General features: G+C 33.6%; 1 long non-coding RNA gene across 2 annotated transcripts in view; it reads left to right on the top strand.

Moving 5' to 3' along the window:
- The window catches only part of LOC136840752 (uncharacterized), a 224,734-nt gene extending 218,218 nt beyond the window's left edge, over positions 1 to 6,516 (top strand). The window contains exons 4-6 of one of the 2 annotated variants that reach the window (XR_010853728.1): positions 2,032 to 2,223; positions 2,906 to 3,068; positions 3,192 to 6,516. This is a non-coding gene — a long non-coding RNA (uncharacterized lncRNA). Of the gene's footprint in view, positions 1 to 2,031; positions 2,224 to 2,905; positions 3,069 to 3,187 lie in introns of both variants that reach the window. The other variant, XR_010853727.1, reaches the window with a different exon arrangement.
- Positions 6,517 to 10,310: the final 3,794 nt, after the last annotated feature.

The raw sequence follows: 10,310 nt of genomic DNA on the forward strand, positions 1-10,310 counted from the left end.
TAGACAAAAATGATTACCAAGTGTTTTGAATCTACAATTTTAATTACAGCAATGCAAATGATAAACACACTAATACATACAACATACAGTATATACATAAACCTAATTGTTCTGGCATAAAGCCCCACAGTATATCATATGCATAATTTGCAAATCTATCACACTAGTGCATATATCTAATATTTAATCAGTTCATTCCTTCTGAGATAGCATAAATTCCCTTTTTCACATTGTTAAATATACACAAAATGTATAACAGCTAACAAGCAAGGGTATACTATCTCAAGAGAACTGCAAAATTTTGATCTTCGATGCTACACAAAAATAAAAATATAAACAATTATTTAACACCAATCAAAATGTAATTACTGCTCAGATTGCTCACAATTTTGTTTAGCTGAGCAAGCGTCATGGAAACAAAGAAAACTGCCTAATTGTCTCACAAAAGCTTCTAACCTCTGAGCAACTAATCTGACATGCTTGGCACTCAAGTACAGGACATATCACGAGACTGTGTTTCTTTTTTTTTTTTTTATAAAGATTCATGAAATATGTTTTGAAATGAGTAATGTGCGCTTCAAATATGTGCAGATGTTGAAGAAAGTGAAAGATAGGCCTAAAGGTAAAGTTCTGGTAACTGCATTAGAGAGGGGCTTTTAATATCCCAAATATTTTTTTATCTTAAATTTGCATATTTACAATATTGTTAAAAGAGCTGTCAGTTCATACTCTTGACTTCAATCTCTCTTGTACAAAAAAATTTTGGTGTGCTTTGCTAAATTCCACTATAGCCTAGTAAATTTTTACCATTCTTTTGTTATTCCAGCAATAAAGTATGTACAGTTTAATGATGTCTTGTGTAAAATTATCTACAGGGTTAATGATGCAGGTACCGACACCGATCAAGAATCCTAATATAACTACTCACTGAATAAATTGGATACTAAATGGCCAACATGAGCAAAGGGAGCCATCACCTTGTGAAAGAACTGTTCTTTCATATTACAGAAATTGCCATAAAATCACAGCTGAATTGTGCAGAACAGAGAGAGGAACAAAAGAATAGAAACATCGCAAGAAAAAAAGTATGTGATAACAGTGATTCATATGTAGAAATTATTCACAAATATGACCAAAAGGAATTGAGAATTAGCCTTCATTCATCTAAGTAAACATCCAATCCTAAAAATCTTCCCAAATTAACTGGCAAGCATAAGTCTTAAATCACGTGGCAGAAAAAACATGCTATGACAAGGGATCATTTGATATCTTTGACTGTCATTATGCTGAAAACCTTGCTGACTTTTGGTTAAGTAGAATTCTTTTTGTTCAAACTAAAAGCATTTGCTCAACCATACAGCATTCCCAGATAATTTTATTTTATATTTAAGATAGCTTTGCAGAACTGGGCTAGGGTAATTAGTTTGATGACAAACTTTCCTTCTTCATTACTCCATGGTCATTAAGTAGTACATGTATTTTGAGATCATGAATGCAGCTTTCTGAGAAAACCAGAAGTCCCTTAAACACCTCCACTCTTTAAAGATTCAGTGTTTGTAGTTGTCATGAAACTGTCTAAAGTGGCTGTAAAGTAGAAACTTGGGCCACTTGGGAAATTCTTTATAGGTTCATAAAAGGCTTCAAGAGACGCTGAGCCACAAGTGTTATAAAAGTTGATACAGTCCCTCTAGGAAGCAAGATCTTATGGGTAAACTCACTCTATCAGCATGTAGGGGAGGGCATGTTCTTTCCTTACAGTTGGATCCTGAAGAATTTGTTTATGCTTGAACTGTGCTGGAGATCATGTCACCAGTGGTGCAAGCTTCCCAACAATGTACCAGACTGTGCTTGTGAAGTTAATGGCCCCAAATGTATTCCAATTTCTAAATTGTTTACACTTCTCTACTACACATGGTCATACTAAAATCTGTTATTTCCTCAAGCTTATGCTGCATGTTTCCATGAGCCACTGAATTTGTTGTGCCCAATTTTAACACTAACAGCTTCCAGTAATGCCAGGTTTTCTTCTAGGGACAGCTGTGCTAGTTATAGTCAACTGCAGATCCCGGACAGTGATTCAGTTGGATTAGCCATTGGATGACCTCTGTCAGTTGAGTCTCCAAGAAACAGGAATCAGTTGGTTGGCAAGCAAACCAAAGTGCTGGGTATCTTCTTGACTGTGCCTGAACATTCTGATTTAACCAGAGAGGGACTTTTTATTTGGTTAGTAGCTGTACTTTCTTCTTGTACTAGACAACAAAATCACAGTGTTCTGCACACCTAAAAACCAAACTTATTATAAATAACGAAATGTAACAAATACTGTTATGATATCATGAGGAAATAGAACTGCACTATGAGCATGGAAAACTTACTGTAATTTCAGGGACTGCTCAAGTATTAATATATATTTTAGTTAGCTAGGATATTAAAAACAATCCCAGTTATACAAAACGTTATCACCCCAAAATATAATGCAAGAGCTAATTAATTATGTGTCAAAAAAATGTGTAAGTTTACCAGGAGACCTGCTTGAATTTCAAGAACATTTAACTGGACATGTAGTACCTTTACATGGTCATATTTCTCTGTGACAGCCAGTGTTTACAATGATGTCTTTTTTTTTTCCTCATTAAAAAACCACAAAATACATTTGGTAAATAAAGTAGAGCTAAAATAAGAGTTACTAATAAAATGCTGTAAGCTTTCAGACTTATAACTAAATGAATAAAGCTTCCCTTGATTGAGGTCAATTAAGTAAAATCAAGCTTTGAATATAATAAATTGAATGTAAACACTGACGATTGTTCACTATTCAAAATCCGACACTCTAGCAAGAGGCCTAGTAAAAGCTAATTTTTTCTTACACTTTTAATGTTTTCTAACAATTATTATTGTTTTACAGAATTCTTAATCTGTCAGTCGTTGCTGTTGATAGCCCAACCAAAATGAAGAGCCAATAGAACAATTTGACGAGGTCAACAGTAGGCTCCGAGAATGACTCATTTTCCAGTGTTATAGAGCTCAATTCTGCATTTATAAGGGATATTGCTATACTTGGTTACAAGGTAAGTTTTCATGAAGTAAAGATTTGTCTTGTAACAGTTAATAGCCAGTGGTACAAAACCTGATAGTTTAACCAATGGAAACATTCTTTCTAATAGCTGCCAGCAGAAATCTATTTCAGGTAGGTATTGCCCAATTTCATCCTATCAAGATTCATCATCTCGAGCTTCTAGTGGAACCGATAAAGGGACAAGCAACGTTGTGGAATCTCTGAACAGATTCTCAAATATTGCAGCATACCAGTACCACACTTACGTGTGTTTCAGGCTACAGAATAACAATGCGTTGATCTTTATTTGTACTTGAGAAAACTTCAGTTTCACTTTACTTCAACTGCACTGTAAGGTCTCCACTCTGCTAAACTTTAAAAGTCTGAGAGTCCAACTCCATCAAACTAAAAAAGTTTGAGAATCTGACTCCAGCTCTCGGAAAGCAAAATACGGAAAGAACTTGCTGCACTCAACCACACAGCCCTCCTCCAAGACCAACCCAGGTTCAGCAATATGCTACAACCTGCCCGGACAAGGACAATATGCTGATTGTTAATTATTGTAAATAGTTGACCCAGCTATGAGCAATTTTATGACTTCAGGAGCAATTTTCAAATTACATGAAACATTATTGCCACAATAAGTCATTGGTCAGTGAGATTACAGTTGAGACTGCCATTCAAACACAGTCAGAGATGCTGGAATACAAGGAGGATTTGAATCAGTAAATTTCTTTTCACACCTCAAGTATGATGCCTGTAAGCATCCAAAACTTTGAAAATGCTAAGCAAAAAACAAATGCCATGGTATTCAGGTGCAAATGCAAACAAAAGAGAGTAATGAGACCATTATCAAAACTATAATCACTATTTTGATGTAAAAACTAACATTTAGAAAATAATTACATACAGATGTATGCTGTTGTACTTGAGAAGCTTTGACTGCCATAGACTGAGGGATATTTGACAGACTAATGAACTAATATTAATAAATGATGATGGATAAGTTATTACAATCCTGTGCAAAAAATAGTACAATAAAAAAATCAATTTTCATAGAGCATAGCATGAGGAGGAGGAGGAACAACCTACAATTCACATGACCCAGAGGAAATTCCAGACATCAAAGTGTAGTGGTATGAATGGAATGTATGAGGTAACTAAAATCAGCAATTTAATACAAATGCTCCCAAAGGATTGACAACTTTGCAGTGTCTCTAACCACTGCTATTTGCCTAACTGGATGTTAAGCTTACATTATTAATAATTATAATAATCAGTGATGGCCTACCAACAGCCAAAACTGACAGTGTAAGTCTCTTGTATTTTTGTGTACGTGAAGAGTTTTATGAGACAGTCTTTAGTTGAACAAAATCTTACACGGTACTGTTTCCATGTTTGTGTATACTATTAAAAACCCCAGTGTGACCACAAAATTGGTATCTTTATTTAAAATAACCTTCATACGATTAGAATGTTACTGTACAATTTGTTTTAATTTACATCGTTATAGTATTGCTAGGCAGCAGTTACTTTACCTTTAGGCTATCTTGGTATTATGACTATTACCATTAGTAAAATGTGACTTACAATATTATATATGAAATATCATTACCTTTACTTTTAATTCTTAGCCTCTACAGTGCCATACCTTAAAAATATTCTTGTAAAAGATGACCAATTACTTAAATTTAACTCAAAGCACTGAGGAAAATACAGCATTATCATACAATAAAAAGTAAAAGTTAAGAACTTGATATAGATACCGGGCTAAGAATTTAGACTTCAGTAAAATAATAGTATAAACATATTTATACATAAAACAGAAATAGTCTTAAGTTGTAAGAATAAGCTATATCTCGGTGATGTAATATATTACAAGTATATAATGATAAACTTTGAATCCTAAGACATGAGCTACAAAATTGTATCGATATAACTCAGACTTCTGTTGGCCATTTGTGTTCTACACCCTTACACACCTACACTTAAAGGAAGATTAACTTTCTTGATATCCAGTTCCTTTCATTAACATACAGCAAATGCTAACTGGATTTCACAGAGGTTACAAACTGATAACTGTCAAAATGACAACAAGACTAAAACAACAAGCGTTAACACCACATACAGCAGGTTACAAATTACCAACAAAAATTACAGTCACGAGAAAACATTTTCCAAACCTAAACCAGAGTTGTTGCTTTTATCTCGACTTGCTGTGCATTGTAAAGTTTGTCATTCTTTCCATTAATCACACAAGTTCAAGCCACCAGGTAATGTCAAAATGATAGATTTCATGTTTCCAAACACACTTTCTTGATGGACTTTTTTTTTACTTAGAAAAGAGTATCTTTTGCCTCAAAAAATAAAATTTTTCTCATTCTCAAGATACATATTTCAGAAATTTAGTATTTTAAACCATCAAAATGTGTCAGTTACTACGTTTTAACTGAAAAAGTCAAGGGTAATAATAGTCATTTGTCAAATATCATCAGTGGAACAGCAACAAATTACTGCTGTCACAAAAATGGACCCTAAGCAACCTTCATAACTAACCAAAATACCCTTCTGTGTCCTCAACTAAGCAATCAATCGATTAGTATTTCTGTACATTAACTCGCACCATATACCAAGACATGGTTACTGATATGAAACCTTACACTGCATAAAACTTGCAAAATGATGACACTGGAATTAAAGAAATATTCATTAAAAATATAAAAAAAATATGCAAACCCTAAGTCTGGATGAACAGAAATCACTGGTCCAGGCAAACATAAACCAAATCCACAAGAGTGAGTAGTAAATGAGTTAAATACAACATTTTATAAAGAAAAAGTATAATAAGCAAAACAATTTCTTCCAATTAATTCAAATTCAACGGTAACAAAAGAAAAAGCAGTACTGTACAAATGACACAAACTACATTGAGACCACAGTACTTCTGATGAATAATGACAGATACAAAAGTGAATCCTAAAATTTTCTTAAAAATCATTATATAAAAAGCAAACCACAAAAAGGTATTAGTCTTGTCCAATGTTATGCTTGTCAACCATTTCCTAAAGGGTTCAATACTGTTGCCTGTATCTTTGTAATCTGAGATACCTTTGAAGCACCCTTTGAGTTTATAGTCCATTGACCCTACCCATAAGGATTTTCAGCTGAGGATTTAAAAGAAAGAAAGAAAAACTCTAAGAAGATGGTAATAATTTCAGTGCCACAAGTTATTAGCTTCTATACGACTATACAAATGTAAAAGATGAACCTGAAGGGGATGGGCATTCCTTAAGGTGTTAACCTTAAATCAAAACTTGCTGATATAGAACAGAAAGGCTTGAGGGATTGCACAGGTCAAACAAAGTCATAAAAAAACTACTCAATACAAAGTCAACTATTTCAAAATACTATTGTGCTGGCACCATGTATGGTGTACTTGACATATCTATTTATTGACTATTTATTGACTTTTAAAACAATACAAAAAATATGCAATAACCATTTGAAATATACAAAATGAATCATTTGTAAGGATTCTAATAAATGGCTATGGATATGTTTTTGTCTACCTAAAGATCTAAATTTAAAAATAAAAAATTTTTCAAGAGAGTCCTACTAAAGGCTACTTCTTAGATAATTTCCAGTGATGTATATTTACCATAGAGCTTTCTGGTTAATTTGATCTTTTTAATGGTGCCAAATAGCAGCACCTTAAATTTTTTCTCCCATATATTTGGCTTTAATCAAAAGCCGGCAATGGGCACAGTTTTATATAAGCATCTAGCAGTCTATTAGATTTCCTAATTCACCTTTTGGTCACAAAGCTTTCAGACTTGTATTAGAAGCCAACAATTTACAGATGTTCTAGCCAAATCACTCTTGTATTGTCCTAAATTCATTCTTATTATCCAACTTTATACTATTTAAAATAAAGTAAAAAAAAAATTAAAACCCTAAAAACAAAGGTAAAACCGCACAAGTCACCATCCTGATACAATCAACCTGCAGTAACTGACAACCAAACGTGAAGACCATATTTAATTTACGCAGGAATCACCTCTGTGATGTAACGAACACTTTCTCAATGAAAGTTGAAGGCAATTACCTGACAGTCAAGTCTCCAACAAACAAAGCTTGGCTCAAATTATGGAAATAATAATGAAGTAAAAATTGTCTTTAAGAACTTTCGCCAGGATTTCTTCTAATGATAAAGCTAAGAGGCTTTATCATTACCCCACACACCAGTCATCACATACAGTACAGTACAGTGCTCAACACATTCACTACATGAAGGCAGAGTAAATAAAAAAGAAAATGTAACGAACTTACATGGTCAACCACTTGCCTAAGCACTGCCAAGGTGCAACATGCCTCATGTGAGCATATTCAAAGTCAATAAAACCCACAAAATATAAGCACTGTACATCACCGTATCATCAAATATAGCTCAATGAACATCATATTATTTAAACTACCCTCATACAGTTATTAATACAACTATAGTCAGCAAATGTGCAAATTAGGATAGCAGTTCTCACCATGGAGAAACTGTGACCAATTTTACTCGTATCATGACACAGACAATCATTAGTATTTGAATACTTAATACAGTCAACAACGTAAGGATAAAACGACAGGATTATGTACATGCAATGACTGTACTTCTGGTTAAAGTTTTAGTCTGGGCAACTATACATCACTCCTGGCATAATATTGTACCATACCATTGTTTGCATAGCACATGAAAACATTAGTGATAAACTTGCATTCAGAGTAACTGATAAGCTGAGATTTGGGCCAAATCAGCATATCTGCATCACTCCATACGCAGGACATTCCTCTGCAAGTAATCTCAATGCATTCAACTCGAAGTATTTCATTCATCAAGCTCAATCAGATACTGGGTGTTCCACTGGCAAAACTGTTACTCTACTCTGCTATTAACTGCATTATGCAGCTGTACCTCTCAATGTCATTCATCCATACATTTAAAAAATGTTAAAATATCAATCCAGAAAGCTGCGGAAACAAAATCATAACTGTGATGAACAAATGCAAAAATAATTTGGTGCAACATGAGCGGATATCTTAAAAAAAATGTTCTTTCTTGATATCTTAGAAAAAATTTTTCTTGATGGTTTGCTTTGTCATGAAGATTGTACATCCCTTTCAATTCCAGAATACTCTCTTTATGAAAATCTCTTCATCAAACAGTTTTGGCAATTAAAAACGGCAAGTTTTGTCACAAGAACAAACTGCAGTTATACTGTATCTTTTCAAGAGTTGCCTGCAACTCTCGGCACTCAAAACTTACCAAAAAGCCAATGGAAGAAGCAGAGCAATTAAAGTACCTGAGGACTACGCTGACTGAGAAAGAGAATTTCAATAAAAGAGACAAAAACTAGAACTGATAGGGGCAGCATTGTTTTTTGAGAGAGGAAAGTTCTAACATGCAAACAATATTCAACCTTAATGAAAAGATTACAGTTTTTGATGTAGAATAAAGTATAGTATGCACCAAAAACATACAAATTATTAAATTTAATAAAGAATTGACTAGACTCTTACATATAAGATCTGAAAAAGGATGCAAATATGTTGGATAAACCTTAAGAACAATTAACAGATACTTAAAACGTTAAGAAAGGAGTGGCTGACTATAATCTCATGATTATCATCTGGCAACCAACCAATTCCAAATGAACTTGCTCTGTTGCAAAACACCAAGAAAAGATGAGATTTAGGCATTACTTCTTGTGATACTACTATACAAGTTATAACCTTTACAGGTTGTTGTACTTGAATGCTCCTCATCCAACATTATCATTATCATTATCATCACAAACATTTTTACATCTGCTTTTCACTTGAAAGGGATTAAACATAAAAATGAGTTCCCTCCACTCACCTCTTTCCTGTCCTCTTTCTCCCTGAAATCCCATCCGACTGTGGAATTCCTTAACTTTTTCTATTGGAGACACATGTTGATCTCACCTAAATTGTCAATCCACGAACCAAACTTAAAATCAAATGACATTTGCTGCAGACATTACTTCCATTAAAATAAATCAGAAAATCTATCCATTTCAATGGCAAAATTTTAAAACAAAAGACAAATAAATGCACTCTACTAAAAACTCAACAGCTGCACTAATATCAAGGTACAGTAATATTAACAAAAAGGGCTCCAACATTATGTGCAATTCCTTGAGAAAGGTATCAAGCCCCATAAAAAGAAAAATGCAAGCACTTAATTTTGAGTGATTCCTTGAGGGAATCACTAAAAATTAAATGCTAGAGTGGTTTAACATATCTCCTACAGCCAAGAAAATCCATTTGTCTTTTGTATCTGGACTCCAACCATACAGATATATATATATATATATATATATATATATATATAAACAGGCAGTCCCTAGTTATCAGCGGGGTTCCGTTTCTGAGGGTGTGACGACAACCGAAAATCACCGCTAACCGAAAATCGGCGATTTCGGCGATTTCGGCGATTTTCGGGGGTTATCGGCGCCGAAAAGCGCCGATTTTTGGTTATCGGCGCCTCTGTTAGGTATGTATCGGTGCCAATACCCAATTATCGGCGCCAATAAGTGGAAATCGGCGATTTTCGGCGCCGGAAATTGCCGATTTTTGTCACTAGACAAGCCCCATGTGTAATATATATATATATATATATATATATATATATATATATATATATATATATATATATATATATATATATATATATATATATATATATATATATTATATATTATATATATATATATATATACTGTATATACATAAATCAATATTGCACTGGAAATAAAAAAAGATATGGCACCCAACTTTGATTTTCAATTAACCATTGTAGCTTCTGTTCAGCACCTATTTATTGCTTACTATTTCTGGTTTCCAAAATACATTTCAGCTACTTTTCCCCAAATTTCCAAACATTAAGGGATCAATCATTCAGCATCACTGGATATGGACAGCGACACAAAGTTAATTAAGTACTATAAACACACAAATACTCTAACTTAAGTTCTATGTTTTGCATTACTTCTCCAACTCGAATGGCGCAAAAGGAAAAATACCTTTTCATCCATTAAGTTCAAATCCACTCTGCCAGCACTGGTTTTGCAAAACAGAAAAATATTTTATTTCCTCTCCTTAGACTAGACGTTCCAGCAACAGAAATCTGAGTTATAATATGTAAAAACGGACTATACAAAAAAATACACTTTATCACATTTGT

This window comes from Macrobrachium rosenbergii, chromosome 8 (assembly GCF_040412425.1).
Source record: "Macrobrachium rosenbergii isolate ZJJX-2024 chromosome 8, ASM4041242v1, whole genome shotgun sequence".
Lineage (NCBI taxonomy): Eukaryota > Metazoa > Arthropoda > Malacostraca > Decapoda > Palaemonidae > Macrobrachium > Macrobrachium rosenbergii.